This window comes from Maylandia zebra, linkage group LG8, assembly GCF_041146795.1.
Source record: "Maylandia zebra isolate NMK-2024a linkage group LG8, Mzebra_GT3a, whole genome shotgun sequence".
Classification (NCBI taxonomy): Eukaryota; Metazoa; Chordata; class Actinopteri; order Cichliformes; family Cichlidae; genus Maylandia; species Maylandia zebra.
In genome coordinates, this window is record NC_135174.1 from 29,626,529 (window position 1) to 29,644,288 (window position 17,760).

The following is a 17,760-nucleotide window of genomic DNA, read 5'->3' on the forward strand; positions in this document are numbered from 1 at the left end:
CTCCAACTGTAAAATTAAATCTGCTGCACAGGAACATTGTTTGGAAAGGCTAACAAACAAAAACAAATGAGCTGCTGTTTGACATTCATTACTAACTAGCCAAGTGTGGGAGCTCGACACAGACGGGATTTCAGCTCCCATTTCAAGCCACTTGGTCTCCATCTTATCACCGTGATGGTTTTATTTCTGCTTCATGTGACAACAGGGAAACAAAGATTACAGGCAGGAAGACGACACGTACGAGTGTTTGAAGCCTGGAACTTCGAGAACAGACTCTTCATGTATTTCTTTCTTTAGCTTCTACATTTCTCACGGTTTGGTCCTACCAGTGTTTCAGCTGTGGAGTAAATGTGTGTGGATTTTTCTGGACCGAATGTTTCTTTAAGGAGATGACAGCAAGCAAGTGGGTCATGCTAACGGGCTGTGTGCAAGCAACCGTCAACCAAAACTGTGACAAGACAGTCCTGCACGGTCATGTGATCTCTTGTATGTGCAATGCAGTGAAAAGTCCTCATTTCTTTATGTCAGCCTGACTTTCTTCTTTCAGAGCTTTTCTCTAGACGTTGCTGTTATTGCACTCAAACATGGGATTTGTTCCTATTTCTTTAGCTTAGAGGCTACTATACTGTATCCCTGTGTGTCAGTGCCGATGGATAGACAAACTTGGTAATTAGTTACTTTGGACTAATGATGCCATTTCCTGCACAAAGCTATTCGTTTGTGACTCTCACTGCCGTCACTCCTAAAACTTCCCCCTCGTCCTGAACAACCAAATGTCATGTTGCCATTTTATTGGTCAACATGGTACATTTTTCCACCAATAGGAAAAGTGGTGTTTTTTCTTTTCTTTGGCTTCCTAGCGCCTAGACAGTAAACGTGACGAAAGTATTCATGACCAGTGTTGGTCAAGTTACTTGAAAAAGTAATCAGTAACTAATTACTGATTACCTCCCCAAAAAAGTAATCCTGTTACTTTACTGATTACTGATGTTTTCTAAAAGGGAACGGGGATACAATTTGAGGGGGGAATTAAATTTAAAACATCCTCGTATCCGTACAACCTTAAAAAGTTTCTGCATCTCTGTGTGTGGAGTGAAGCTGTGGAACAGACTAAGTAAAGATATGAAGCAAAGTCCGAGCATGGCGCAGTTTAAAAAGCGGTTTAAGGATATGGTTTTTACAGGGTACAGGGAAAGGTAGAGATTTGATAGGGTGTTCTTGTCTAATATTTTCATGTGTGTGCGGGTGCACGGGTATGTTGGTATGGGTATATATATATATATATATATATATATATATATATTTATATATTTATATATTTATATTTGTAGGTTGTGTATCCTTGAGGTGAAAATGTGTATATGTGCGTATGTGTATATACGTATGTATGGATAGACAGAAACATATATGTATATATTAAAAAAAAAAAAAAAATTACACATGACATATAATGTAATTGAAAGGAGGTATTTTTGTAGTCTATTGATACTATATAGTGGAAAAGGGGTGGGATTAAATAAGCTTATGCTTCTTCCTGCTCCTTTTTGAACATGAACTTTATTTGGAGTTGTGGTTGCTCGTTTTCCTTTTGTTTTGCTTTGTTCATTTGTCTCTTTTAATTCTATTTTGTTGTACTTTTTCAACATGTTCAAAATAAAGATTCAATCAATCAATCAATTACTTATTTTCACAAGTAATTAGTTACTTAGTTACTTTTTAAAAACACGATTTACAACCTGAGTAGCTGATAAAGCGATAGATCTTTCAGCCCAATTCTACTTTTTCTGCATAATCCATCATACAAAATGTAATCAAATGGAAAAGTCTCTTTTTAAAACTTGTTTTATTAGTTTTAATCTTTTAACTTTATGCATCAAGCAAAGATTTAATTATCTGCAACATTCTCTGACTTGAATAAATTAGTTTAACATTTAAACCTATTTTCTGCACATTCCAGCTCATAAAATAAAATATTTTGTGTGTTTACACTCAGTCTTTCAAATAGATGCAAGTAAAACACAGCAGAAAATAAATAAAGTCAAAGACTCAGCGGTCCTGTTGCTCTATATTCACCTGTAAAGCAGGAGTGGGGCAGGCGGAGGTTTACCCTGACAAAAAAAAAAAAAAAAAAAAAAAAAAAAAAAAAAGGGGGTTATGTTAAAACAATAACCAGAAACACACTCGATACCGTTTAATACCACAGAGGAAAAATACCAAAACATGAGACCGAATTGTCCTGTGATGGAAAATAAAGAATCTAAAATCTAATGCCAGGCAGCAACAGTGACCACGAGTATTTTAGTTTGTCTGCAACATAAAAACTACAAACCTACAACAAATATTTTCAGTTTTTCAGGTCAGATAGAGAAAAATAAAAACACTAACTGAACTTTAATGAAAGTGTTCCTTTGTTCAGTGTGCGCTGCACGAAACCTACCAGAACAGTAGTTTAGAGATTGCCTGCCAGACTGCTCGCCAACATCAGCCTCTTTGTAAAACAGTGTTTTGGCTTCACGTGTTCAAAACGCCAGAGGCTAAAAAGTGCACAGAATATTAAAACACCCACCATTCAGAATGCAGCGCGCTCCAGTCGATGCTCGACACAGCAGCATTCGACCACCCGGCCGGGCTAGCTGCCCTGAATGGGCTTTGCGAACAAGAGCATCAGCGTGCTCCTCGTTAAGTTGTGTTACAGATGAACCTCCATGTGCCAAACGCCCGCTCCGAGGCACAGGTGAGCTGAGGTGTTCTCATTTTTCTCCTCCATGTAAGAGGGTCGTACACCGTCACACTTTCTTGATCGTGCCTGCTGGATCCTCAGCTGTGGGTGTGGATGACAGCTGAACTTCATTTTTATGGCACAACTGTCTTTGAAGTTTTCAGGAAAGATGGCTGCATTCATCACCAGCTGAAGGACGTGAAGATTTTCTGCAGTCGTTTCTTTCAGCTGTGGTTTCAGGTTCCCGTCCTTGTCCTCAACTGATGAAGTTGAATCTTCCACATTAAGACAGAGTGGCGTGGACTCAGTACCTTTTATACAATCTCAACAACGGTAAGGTCTCAATCTTTTGGCCTGAGCTGCTTCTTCTTTCTGGCACCTCATTCACAGACAGTTTGTTGCTGTTCAAAAAGCCGGGTCGCAGTGTGTCGGCTCATCGTGCCGTTTGGCGACATTAGTGATTATCCGACTCCGTTTCTCTTGGTTGTGGTTTCAGTCATTACTCAGAAAAGCGGTTTGTTCTTTACTTTTACATCGGTGGCTGTTCCTGTTGCCAGGACTACAACACTGGTGTCTGCCTACGTCCTGGATCAAAGTCCTGGAAAAGCTGCAGTAGGTTTGAACCGGTCTCCTGCACCTCCACTGGATCCTAGTCGCACATCTCCTATAACATGCTGTCACTGATTCACTGAGGCCTTCAATGTTTTTGTGTAACGCAGCCTTGGATTCCTTGAAAGAAGCTGTGTAAATCTTCTTACTGTAATTATTTCAAGCTAGAAATGATAACAGCAACTTGCTCACTGTTGATGCCGAGAGCAGAAGAGAGGCACTCAAAGGTTTTCCATTCAGACACCAGCAATAAAAAAGCTTTGAAGTTAAGACTGTTAACACTTTTTCATACAGCAGAGTCTAAATGGATAAAGCCAACATGCTCCTTGTGCCATAGAGGAACGCAGCACTTTGTAAAATCCACACAACCAAGTACAAAAACATTTAACACTGAACCCGGTTAGAGAGCAGGAACACGTTTACTCTTTACTGTACGAGGCTCCTGACTCACTGATACTGAGAAGGCGCTGAAATTAAAGTTGCTCTGAGACCTGCTGTTGCGTCCATGGCCTTATCTCTCAGTTAACTGATGCTCAAAGGAAAAGACTGCAAGGCCACAACAAAGAGATGAGTCAGTGACGCATGATGAGAAACAATATTTAAACACTAATGTTCTTAAATGTCAGGTTCAAAGAGGACCCATTTTATACTGACACACACACACACACACACACACACACACACACACACACACACACACACAGTAGTATATGTAAATATACAAGTACTGTGTCTATGCTATTGTCTACTGCAGCATTCGGCTCTCAGCGTCCACACGATAACTCTGTTATTAAGAAATAAATCCCTGCTGATGAGACGTGAGAACAGTGCAGGGTTAAAGGAAACACAACTAGTGATGTTCGATTCGTGAACGAATTGTTCAATACTCGAGAATCACTTCACTGACTCGTGAATCATGATTCACAAGTCCAACTGACTCACTGACTCATCCCTGTTGCTGTTAGCAAACTAATTCCATTAGCAGCAATATATAGAATAGAATAGAATTCAACTTTATTGTCATTGCACATGCACAGGTACAGGGCAACGAAATGCAGTTTGCATCCATCCAGAAGTGCTTTAGTGATATAGATATATTACAATATATATTAGCAATAATATAGATATGTGAGTATTATTACAGAAATGGGTCTATTATGGTATGTTATAATGTACACGGTATGAAGTATGTTGTGAATATTCTATAACTATAAGTATGTACAGGCTGTAGTGAGTACAGGATATGTACAGGCTATGAACAGGATATAAATATGAAAAACTATACAGAATATGAAATAAATAACTTTACAGAATCTGGGATATACAGCTATACAGAAATGGGAACTATGCAAGTTGTAAACAGTTGTAGGATTAAAGATTATCGAATGTACAGAATGATTATTTACACAGAGCTATACAGTAGTGCAGTTAAGATAAGTGAGGGTGTAGATAGTTTCTACAGAGGCTATATAAAGTGCTAGTGGTTGTGAGTGATGGTTCAGTCCATGTTATTATTGTGTTTGAGGGTACAGTTGTCCATTGTGGGTGTGTGTATGTTCAGTCCATGAGTTTAACGTGGGTCAGATGTCAGGAGGCAGAGTTCAGGAGTCTGACAGCTGTGGGGAAGAAGCTGTTCCGGTACCTGGTGGTCTTAGTCCGGAGGCTCCTGTAGCGCCTCCCAGAGGGCAGGAGGGTGAAGAGTCCATGTGATGGGTGACTGGGGTCTTTGATGATTTTCCCAGCCCTTTTCAGACACCGCTTCCTGTAGATGTCTTTTATGGCAGGAAGTGGTGCTCCGGCGATGCGCTGGGCAGTTTTCACGACCCTCTGCAACGCCTTCCGGTCCGAGGCAGAGCAGTTCCCGTACCAGACTGTTATACAGTTGGTCAGGATGCTCTCGATGGTGCAACGATAGAAGTTCACCAGGATGTCTGAGGACAGGTGGTTCTTCCTCAGAGTCCTCAAGAAGAAGAGGCGCTGGTGAGCCTTCTTGACCAGCTTGGAGCAGTTGGTCGTCCAGGTGAGATCCTCGGAGATGTGGACTCCCAGGAACTTGAAGCTGCTCACACGCTCCACAGCCGTCCCCTTAATGTGGATGGGTGGATGTGGGTCAGCATTCCTCCTGTAGTCCACGATGAGCTCCTTGGTCTTCTCGGTGTTAAGCAGCAGGTTGTTTGTGTCGCACCACTCAGCCAGACGATCCACCTCCTCCCTGTAGGCGGCCTCATCGTTGTCACTGATGAGGCCAATCACCGTGGTGTCATCTGCAAACTTAATGATGGTGTTGGAACCATCAGCAGGTCTGCAGTCGTGGGTGAAGAGGGAGTAGAGGAAAGGGCTCATCACACAGCCTTGTGGTACACCGGTGTTCATTGTGATGGTAGATGAGCAGCGGTTATCCAGCCGGACATGTTGGGGGCGGTTGGTCAGGAAGTCCAGTAACCATTTGCAGATGAGGGAACTGATGCCCAGGTCTGTCAGTTTCCTGATGAGTTGTGAGGGGTGGATTGTATTGAATGCTGAACTGAAGTCTATAAACAGCATTCTGGCGTAGGTGTTGTTGTTGTCCAGGTGTGAGAGGACAGAGTGCAGTGCGATGGAGACTGCATCCTCTGTGCTCCTGTTCTTGCGGTATGCGAATTGGTGGGGGTCCAGGGTGGGGGGGAGACAGGATTTGAAGTGTGCTAGGACCAGCTGCTCTAAGCACTTAGTGATGATGGGGGTGAGTGCTACTGGGCGGTAGTCATATCTAGCTTATAATTAAAATTGTGGGGAAAAAAACAACAGCCAGTTTCTTAACAAAAACATTTCTGCTCTGAACTGGAAGAAAAAACCCAGAGTAGAAGCTCACATCAAGACAATAGCTCCTCGGTTCACAGTAGCAGCGCTCAGCTAACATGCTAACAACACTGTCGCTACCCGATCCGTACCGGAAACCCGATCCGTACCTCGCATGGGCAAATCTTATGTCACTTCCTCTCTTTGCCAACATTGCGACATTCAATATATTTGAATGACACGGTTAGCGCTCAGTTAGCTCCTAGCATTTCTGAGCAGCTCTGCCTCCTTTTCGACTACCGGGACATTTAAACAATGGATAATCCGTATCCGCAACAAATTAATGCTTCTCTCCTCAACAGAGAGCGTCCCCCGATTGAACAACAGCGCCGTAAAATAAGAAGAATGGCGCTTAATTACAGAGTTAATAATACAGACTTTATAATATGTCACGTGATGATTCAGCAGCCAGATGAAGTGTTTACTGACAACTGACAGTGACAGCGCACATCATCATCATTATTCCAACAATCCTCTCCTCACAGACAAGCATAAACACACTCGACTATCACTACATCAAATTTAACACACGTTTGTGATGACGCTAATTCAGTTTACAATAGGGTTCATTTGCTCAGTCAGCAGGTGGCGGTATCCTCGTACACTGGGGAGTAAACTGCCATTAAACGAACAGAAGAAGAAGAAAACATCTGCACATGTGCGGTACGGATCGGGTAGACCCGATTTGTACGGTCCGACTTTGCACATGCGCAGTAACGATCTGTCACTATCTTTTTATTTTTGTCTACATTATATTAAATGTTTCATTAGCGGAAACATTATAAGAGATACTTGTTATTCTTAACATCTTAACAGATACTCTGACCTGTAACTATCGTAAAACGCTTCGACCGGAAGTAGACACCTTTTGCGCATGCGGGGTACGGATCGGGTAGTGACAAGCACATTTGAGCTGCTCACCCCCTCCCTCCTGGCTCACAGCTTCTTCTTCTTCTGCTTGGTTGGCAACCAATGTTAAGGCACTGTACCGCCCCCTGGCTCACAGCTCAGTGCACATTTAGATGAGAAAATATATATTTGACACAATTAAGGAAAATACTAATAAAATAAAATACAAATAAATAAATGTTCCCTGTAGAATCTTTTTTGCTCTATAAAATAGTTGTTTTCTTTTACAATCACTCATCTTAGCAGTAGGATTTACATTAAAAGAGAAACAAATTAAGTTTGAGTGAAAATGTACATTTTTGCACTCTCTGGTCAAATGACTCAGTGACTCAAATGACTCAAGAAACCCGATTCACTTTGGTGAGTGACTCATTTAAACTCGATTCAGTAAAAAGAATCAAATTTACCATCACTAAACACAACGAGCTCTTGGGAAATCTTTAGACTCTCTCGGCAGCATCAGCTGTTGCAGAACTGAGTGCGAGCTGACGATGTTTCTTTGTCTGAGGCCAAGCATCTCGTTCCCCCTGCGTCGTGTCGTCAACTCTTTATGGTTTCTCTGACTTTGCTCCAGCTTTACGAGTCCTGAAATGGCCCGTCTCCGTAGTCAGGTGTCCTTTATGTGTCTTCGCACCCACAGCGCCTGTCCAGATTTATGGCAGATGTCTTGTTTGTCCGTGTAGCAGTCACAAGTTGGCTGATAAATGTCTGTATGTTCAAGTGCACTTCCTTTATGTCCCCGCCTCGCCTCTTTTGTAAGTTTATGTTCACATTTACGATGAAGACAGATGTTGCCTTCCCTCTGTTTGTGCAGTATTTAATGCACGTTTATCATTTTGCCTTTGGCAGACATTAATCCCACTGTGTCATAGGAAAGGCTGGACCAGAACACCAATTCATAGACGAGGTGTATTTTGTTCTTGACGTGGAAAGCAACAAAACTTTTGCTTACGATGTTTGAATAGTTCTCCCTCAAACAAAGGGCTTTCATTCGTCTTGAATTCCTTTGTCAGCAGTGTCCAAAATAATCCCAATATTTGCTTCTTGTTCGTCTCCTCAAACTCATCTTCTGACAGTGATCAGTGCTTCTTTTGTTTATATAAATCACAACAACAGTTGCTGCAAGGCGCTTTATAATGTAAGGTAAGGACCTACAATAACACCCGTCAATCATATGACCCCCTATGAGCAGCACTTTGCTGACAGTGGGAAGGAAAAACTCCCTTTTAACAGGAAGAAACCTCCAGCAGAACCAGGCTCAGGGAGGGGCGGGGCCATCTGCTGTGATTGGTTGGGGAGAGAGAAGGAAGACAGGATAAAGACATGCTGTGGAAGAGAGACAGAGATTAATAACTAACTAGTTAAAATGCAAAGACTAAAACTGATGAAATGCCACCAGCGCTACCCCCTCAGCATCTCAGTAGATGCACCTATGGTGTAAAATCTGAAAATCCCAGGTGACTGTCAGAAACGTTGACCTTAGGGTCTTTTGGGGACGACCTTGGGGAGTTTTTACCCCTCAAACTGGTCTCAAAGCGATAAAATTCTACTTAAAATGGTTTTCGACTGTAGGAACGTGTGAAAAATGATCTTTTCCAGCATTCATCACATCTTTAGAGCCACGAAGAATAAAGGATGGCATCGGCTTCCTCCTTCACAAACATGAGATGTTGGATTGTTTATATATTGGTTATTCCTCCAAGGTTACTCTGCGTATTTTTACTCTGAGTGAATTACAGGTTTTGAATGAGAAAGGTTACAAAGCAGTGGAAAACCGAATACAGTGAGCTGCTATCTGCAGGATTTTAGTCTGCGGGTCGTGAGGTCAAACAAACGGAGACGGTGCTGCAGAGCGTACGCAGGCCGAGCGTCACGTTCCAGGTGGCATCCGGGGTTTCTTGATTACAGAGAAGTGAAGTGAGTCACGCCGAAGGGTTTGTGTTATTCAGACATGACCTCAGCAGCAGACAAGTCAGACTGGGAAAGCTGAGGTACTTTTCATCCCCACCAAAGAAAGATTTACCTGTGCGAAAGGTCATCCTTTCATTCTCCGCGATTTCACATCCCCATGGTGCTGTGTGAGATTCCCTCCTGCCCGAGTAGATTTCTCATTTTTGATATTAGAGCTGTAACACCCAGGAGACCATTTTTAAAACCACAATGATGAAGGCTGTGTTAGTGAAGCAGTACAGACTGAAAATACTCATAACTCCAATAAAAGACCTCAGGAGGGTTGTAACTCCGAGCATCTGCACTAAACTTAAAAGCTTCTGAAAATGCCTCAAAGTACGACGAAAGGATGATAACTCGGGACGCACTCATCATTTCCTGTCGGTCACATTTCCTTTGCTTTTTCCACCAACTAATATTCTGACATAAAATCAGTTTCACTGCTAAAAAAAAAGCTGGTGCTATCAAAAGTAATCGCCTAAAGAAAGGAATCCATTATCACAACCGTATCTGTAATAATGAATAACCAGCTGATTTAACTCAGCTGCAGTGATCCTGCAAGAAGGTCAGCTAGTGTATCAATGGGAAACTGAGTGGAACGAAAAAAAGTGGGAGAACAACCAGGTTAGTGTGGAAAACTCAGCTGAATTGGACGGAGGCAGGTGTCACAGTGTGCCGTGACACCTGGACTAAAGTCTCTGTTTCTGATTAAAGCACATTTTTACAGTCTGGAGGACGAGTGTTTGAAATCCACTGTGAAGTTCCTCTCAATGCAAAGTAAAGAAAGCTTAATGGAGATTTCCTTTTCCAGCAGCACTGACCACCTGCCCGTCATGCCACAGCACTACCAAACGGTTTTCTGACCATCCCCTCTGTGCCGGCCAGCTCCGCTGACACGAACCTTTCAGAGAACCTGAGCTGTTGTCAGGAGGAAGACGAGAAACACCGGACCCCAAAATACAGACGAGCTGAATCCTTCTGCCAAAACCTGGTCCTCAGGAGCCTCAGCAGAGCAGATGATGATGCAGTAACGCATTTACCCAGAGTTTAAATCAAGAATAAACATTCTAATAGTTTCAGATGCTGCACGACTGATTTTGGTGACAAAGCTGTGATCATCAAACTGAAGCTGGTTTCATTTTGGTGAACATCGGTCACATCAAACGTGAAAAATCAGGAAAAACTTTAAATTGTATTTATTTACCTTCATTGTTAGCGCTCCAAGGTCAAAGTTCAGGAAACCATATCGACTAATACATCATACGAAGGGACATGAGGAGGTTGTTTCACATGTACTGATTATTCAAAATGTAAAAGCTTCACTTTTCTAATGACATCACAAAAACAGGACACACCTTTGCCGACACATCCTCTGCACCCCCGTGGCAGTGGACTAAATTTGACTAAATGTCTCATCTTAAAGATCATTTCTACCCCAGCATCAGTCTTTAAAGGCTGGCCGTCAGCATCTGTGATGCAGATGTCAAAACCTGATTTCAGTCCAGCTGTTCAGCCTGAGTGAAACACAAGCAGGTCAAACTGAATCATGTCTGTGAGATCCAAAAATAATCCCTCTGCTCATTTCTGCGACTGCCTGTTTCTGGGTCCCACTCAGGTTCTGTTGTGCTGTGTCACAGCAACATCTGCTCAGCCACTTGTTGGAATAACCAACGTGTTTGCAGGTTCGATAGCCCCCGGGGACCAATCAGCCTCGTCAGGCTGAACGTTTTACTGTGCGCCTCTCAGACGCTGAGCGGAAACGTGCAGAGGGTTGGTGTGACAGAGGAGGATGCTGGGATAGGACAAGATGGAGGCAGAGCCACTGTGGCGCCTCCTACAGGTGAGAGTAGGATAGAGCCGGGCCGAGTAGATACTGGTGGAAGAGCCTTAAGACACACACACACACACACACACACACACACACACACACACACACACACACACACACCCAGTTGTCCTGAGGCGGAGCTTTTTACATTAATCTCTTAATGAGAAAAATCACAGGGCTGTGTGTGTGTGTGTGTGTGTGTGTGTGTGTGTGTGTGTGTGTGTGTGTGTGTGTGTGTGTGTGTGTGGACTCCTAAATCCTATTATTTGCTGCGACTGATAAAGAGCAGCAGATTATCCCTTTAGTGTAAGAAGACGGCGCAGGCAGCGATTAGCTCAGCGATAGCGTGTCGCAGCGTGTGAGTCCTTAATTCAGCGATCAGAAGAAGACGCTCGTGCTAATGATGCTAATTGGAGCTTTATGTGTTCATGTTTACATTCTGACCCTGCAGCTGAAGCACGTGTCGGTCGAACGCAGCAGCTTTCAAAACCTCATCAAATCACATTTCAGCTAAAACAAAGAGTTTCATGAAATGATCTAAAGTCAGCGTTCAAACATCTGAACCAACAGAAGAGGCTGACTGGGAGACGGCTGGAGGGTTTCCATGGTGTCATGTTGGTACGGCTGCCGTCTCAGCAAAAGTTAACATCAGAAACATCACGACACAACAACGGCGATCAAGTTTGGCTCTCAAGCCTTGTTTTCTCCTTCAGGCACTGAGCGCGCTCACTAAAAAGGGGCACGTGGGTGCCACCTGCTCCAATCGGAGATGATGATGATGTTACAGGTGATGATGATGGTATACAGAAAACATCTGTAACACTAACACTGCTGCAAATAAGATGCAGAAACTCGATGATCTAACACGGAGCTGTGAAATAGGCACTGCTATGTCTGAGCGTGCTCTCTGTGCGGCTGTTTATGTGGTAGAGCCTTCAACCTGCAGTCACGTAAACATTAAAGGTTAAAGGTCACTGTCCCACAGGAGATGTGGAAATGTAGCAAATGAAGTTTGTCAGCAGATGAACTTCATCTGACTGAGCAGGTTTTCTTGTCCTGTGAGCTTCATGCATGTGAGCCACAGTTTAAATATGAAAGCATGAAACATGATCACAGCATCACACAGAAAACACGAGTCGGTGAAACTCTTCCAGCTGAGTTCAAACCAAACTCAACACAACCTGAGCTGTTTGGTGTTCCCGGCACCACCTGCACAGGCAGCAGGAGAACGTGTGGTTACACAACAACAACAACAACAACAACTACTGAATATTAACCTCAGTCACCTGAGTCTCAGCTGATCAGGCAACCAGATTTAAAGCTATGAGACTGTGTGTGGGGGGGAAAGAAAGAATATGCTGAGCTCACCGAGGCTGCAGAGCAGAGCGGGGTCTAAGAAGGTAGAGCTGCATGAGCAGAAATGAATTATTTATCTGATGACACATCATGGAAGTCAGGAATCCCACCGGTGTCAGGATGTGGGGGAGGACCCCAGAGTCTAAACGCTGGGGGAGGCTTCAGGCCAGAAGCTGATTGGACTGGAGTAGTGATGTCATTGTTGAGTTTGACAGCACGGGAAGGTGGAAGTGATTTAACGAATATCAGGCAGATGTTTGATTCCAGATCATCCTGATTGAACATTAAGTCATACTTCACATCCCACATGATGAGGATTCCTTTATGACCACATATCAGCCTCAGAGCTTTAACTCCCAGCACACCCGCCTGCCTTTCTTCATTTTTTAAAAATATGAATCAATGTTTCCCAGATGAGCTGCAGGAGGCGAGGGTGAGGTCAGGGCTTCCTGCTTAGACTGCTGCTGCTCTGTTAGAAAACTAATTTGTTTTTTTAAATGTGCACCTGTAGGTCAGGACTCCATCGTAAAACTGCAACCGTCTGCCAGCTGTCCTGTGGATCAGACACTGAAAATCAGGACGGATGTCACACGGCCTGGTAATGACGCTCGTGTCTGTGTGTGATCCACAGCAAAGCGCCCAAAACAAAGATGGTGGCAATAAAAATCAGCCGCGGCAGCTCTTAAATCAGTCACTCCGCTTTACCGCCACCTCGACTTTTATGGCTGCACTGATGGAAAGACAGGTGCCAGAGATTGGCTTCATGATTGGCTGCAGCTGCACCACACACACACACACACACACACACACACACACACACACACACACACACACACACACAAAAACAAAAAGCAGCTTCATACCTTTGTGATGTCCTCAGGTTGATGATCAAACTCTTCATCACAACATTTTCATCAGTTTGCCACATTTATTGTTAAAATTTGGTCCAACAAACAGCGAGTGTGGAGGTGTGTGTGCAGCAGAAGCCCTCCAACCCCACCACTCACTACTCTCACTATACACCCACAGAACTCTGTGTGTGTGTATGTGTGTGTTAGGGCTGGGTTTTGATGATCGATTCATCGATTAAAATCGATCCTGGCTTGGATAACGTGATATCGATTCATTAAAATCCTGAATCGATTTTTTAATATAAATTTATTTTGCCCGAAACGCCAGAATCTCAGGTTAAACCTCACAAAATTTCAACAACTACCAAACAGCTAAAACAGTAAATGAGAGCAGGAACACGGCTTCTGCACAAAGACGTGAACACAAAGCGCCGACGCATCAGAATCAGTGAGATGTGACTTTCTCACCGACGGCACGGACACGGTCGCTGATTCTGATGTGTCGGCGGGTCGAGCTTTGTGTTCACGCCCTTTTTGTGCTGATTCTAAAGCTGCAGGTTTGATCTCTCTCCAAACAATATTGACCGAACCAGCAGCAAAAGAAGATCCAAACTACGCTTCACACAAACATGAATTCACTCTGACTTTTGCTGTTTTGCTTCCACCAGGATAAAATCACACTTCATGCACAGCTCTCTCTCTCTCTCTCTCTCTGTTTTCTGCATTATTCGCTTGCTTGTTATGCACAAGTCCACTGTTGTTTACAGGCTGTCAGCCGCTGTTTTTTTCCTTTTACTTACTTCTGAAAAGAAAACCTAACTTCTGCCGTTCAATACTGAACAAATTTAAACGTTTTAAAATTATGCAAAATTGCAAAAGGCTCAGCTGTGTCTCTAATAAAACCTCTGTAACTTTGCTCTGCTTCACGTCAGCAGCATCAGGTAACGTTCATGTGTTCATTAATGGTTTTCTTTCGTTTTTGATCTACTGCAGAATATTTTTATAAAATCCAGGCCTGGAAAATCTCCTTCATGTTTTTCTGTTTTATCTTCAGTTACTTTGACACAAAGGCCTCGCTGTGATGCTCACACATTTAATAAAGTCTCGCAAGTGTCAGCTTCCTTTTTATAGATATAAAAATATATAAATGTAATGATGCATGATCTGAATTATAATATTTCTGACTGTCAAAATTTCCTAGATTCAAATCGAATTGAATCGAATCGTGGATCAAATCGATTCGGCACCTTGTGAATCAGAAACGAATCGATTCTAGAAATGAGTGACGATACCCAGCCCTAGTGTGTGTGTGTGTGTGTGTGTGTGTAAATGTCCACACAGTTAATAAGAAAGCAGACGGAGCAAACAGCCGAGACACTCCAAGCCATCGTCAGCTGAACGAGATGCTTTTAAAACATGAAGAACAGCAGCTTCTTACCTTTATGACATCATCACCTTCATCAGCACACTCTTCATCATGCTGGTCACAGCCAGGTTTATGAGACAGACCGTAGACACCATCAGAAGCTGTGAAGGAACTTTTACTTTCCTGTCTCCACAGAGCTCAGATTAATGTGGCACACCTGCACAGGTGTGCTGCTGCGTTCAAACAAACAGGAAGAATGGGAAACGAGAGTTTCCTGTTACTAAAGTCTCTGTTTTTAGGAGGAAAACTGTCCATGATGAAATCCTCCGGTGTTTTTATTCAGTCAGCTGATCAGAAAAACTAAATCTGTCATATAATAAATGTTTAAATATTTTACAGTGAACATGTTAAACTGAAGTCTCTGGTTCACATAAAATCAACCAGATCTGTTCAGACCTGAGCTCCTCACAGTCATGAATCACAGTAACTTTAATATATTTAATGAAGCAATGCAAAATTTGATCTGCTTTTAAAACTTTCCACGTCACAGGCAAAGCCCACAGGAGGTCACTTCAAGTCCCTGTAATCTCATAACTACAAATATCCACGTGACATGTTCAGCTCTGTTTAAGAACCACAGCTGTCACAGTCCAAACTCTGCTCTGTGTTCATCACTGCAGCATCAGGATCATGAGATGTATCAGTCAGACAACTGCAGCGGTTTAATGTCTGTGATGAAGAGCAGCAGGAACAAGCAGGGGCACTCTGATCTGCTCGATCACATCATTCCTGGGACAAAACCTCAAAACAAGGACATTGGGAGGTTGTTACATTTAAAAAGTCTGACTTGTAATTTGAACCACATAATTTCTTGTTTCCATGATGAACGTAATTTAATCTGCAGGAAATTCATCAACTTATTTCGTTCTTGTTGAGATGACCTGATATGATCTAGTTAGAGTGGTTACCTGGACTCACGAAATTCACAAGATCACAGGAGATTTCGACCCACAGGGAAATCACAGCAGTTATCAGGGGCAGACACCTGCACACATGTGTATGCTAGTGTTGACCTGTTAAGGGCTTGAAATCATAGCTTTCCTACTTTTGTTAAATCTGGATTGACAGTGCAGTGGTTCACACTGTTGCCTCACAGCAAGATGATCTTGGGTTCAAATCCACAATCCAGCTACTTTACAGTGGGTTCTCTCTGGTTTGCTCCCACGGTCACGCAGTTATTGTGGTTGGGCTAATCCAGTCTTTAAGTGATGACGCATGAACCCTGCATCTGGGTCCAAACTGCTCTGAGTTTAATAAGGCTTTTGTGTTTTTAACATGTTTTAATTTTCTGTATCTGGTTCTATTTAATCTGAACGAGCCCCTAAAAACAGTCCGTGATCACTGTCGACCTGTTTTTGTTACCACTGTTCATTTTAAAGCTCAGTGTTTAAACCCTTACGATGTAACTGCAGCCCAGCAGCAGTATATGAATGACTAACCTCGTATTGTGGATGGATTATCTCAGTTGTTCTCCTGACTGAAGTTTGGTCCGTTTACAGCATCCTGCCATGCGATTGCATTTGTCTCTAACCATCAGGAACCCTCACGTTAACTTTTATCGAGTGGAAAGAAGTTAGCGTTCATCCTCCAGCTTCACTGTTTATGCTAACATAGCTGTGTCGCTAGCAATCACGTAGCACATCATTATATACCAGCTAGCCCAACTTCAGTAACCCTGCAAACATCACTGCTGTTTAGTTTCTGTCTTCATTTATGTTGGAAGTGAGGAGGATGGATGCAGTGGAAGTCGCCATAAATCCATTAAACTTTGATGTCAACCAGACTCTAGACTTTGTTGAACATTATGTAATACGAAGATAATGTAGTTTTTAAGTGACCAAGTAGAATTAGAGTAAACGTGAATGAACAGTGTTGGAATAAAGTGACAGAATATGAAGGATTAAAATATTCGAAAAGCTCAAATGACTTTATCTAAACATGTTTCGGTCACATGTTATCAGCACAAACTTCACAGGGTTATTGAATATGAATATGTTGTGCTGATTACACTTTGATTTTGATTTGATTAAAAGTTGTTTAAGTTGCTGCCAAAGCAAAACATCTGCGTGAAACAACGTCCTCGACTGAATGTAGTAAATCCAACGTGTTCTTTTTTCAGTGCAGACGATCGATTCCTTCTGGAGCTTTTTGTTTACTTGCTTTGTAATTCCATCAATAATGGAAATGTCATTAATTAAACTGCAACAGAAATTAAAATGTCTGTTTTAATGAATGAAACCTCAAACGAATGTCTTCAGATTTCTTGTTTTCTCCAGCAGGACACAACAACGAGAAATTTATTGGCACATAAGGAAAAGAAAGTAGTAGACTCGTAATGATTAATCCAATAACGAGCCTTTGATTTGATATGTGGACAAAAAAGCATTAAACGTGGCGCACCGAGGCGCAGTTAAAGGCTCTCGCTGTGATGATGGAGCCGATTTCACCTGCTGATGAAAGGAAACGAGAGGAAACTCGAGTGTTGATGTTTTCCACACGTCTGCCGAGAGGATGATTGCTGGTTATTTCTCAGACGAAAAGCTGTTTTCAGTTTTATTCCAGTTCTGCAGATGTGTAATTAAGTTTGTCAATCGATGTTTCCCCCTCGCGCTCGGCAAAGACGCCGGAAGCTCTGCACACCTCCTGTGCGAGTGAGAGTCGGCTTCGGTTATCGTTTGGCCTTCGGCTAAGTTTAAGATTTAAAGCACGGGAATGAGCCACCCCGTCACAGATGGCCTTAGACTGAACAAACAGGAAGTCTGATTGGTTCTCTAGGAGGTTTTTTAAGCATAAAGCCAGAAAGTGCCGAGAACTGTGCCAAAAATCACACTGAACTCCAAACACTGGACTTCCTGTTGGTTTTGGGGTCCCGAGAGATTTTCTGTTCCTCCTGGGATGTTACCGGATCCTGAATTCCATAAATGGAGGAGAAATGTCGTACTGGGAATACTTCACGGTAGATTCAGTTCTGTTCAATAACCAGCACGGCGCCATAGAAACGATGTGCCGCAAACATGCAAAAGCTTCACTATTTAATATACCAGGAATGTGTTTACACACAGGGAGAAGCTGATTGGTTCAGGGACGAGAGACAGTATTGTCATGTGATGCGAGCGTTACCATAAAACCTGAGCGAGGCGCTCTGTGTTCAGGTAGTACACGCCACCGTGCATCCTGACTGACCCTGACGCTTAAGGACACGCTGGACCATCCTTCAGGAAAAGAGAGGAAATAATTCCATCCCATAATTCCCAGCGACGTTACCGCCATCCGT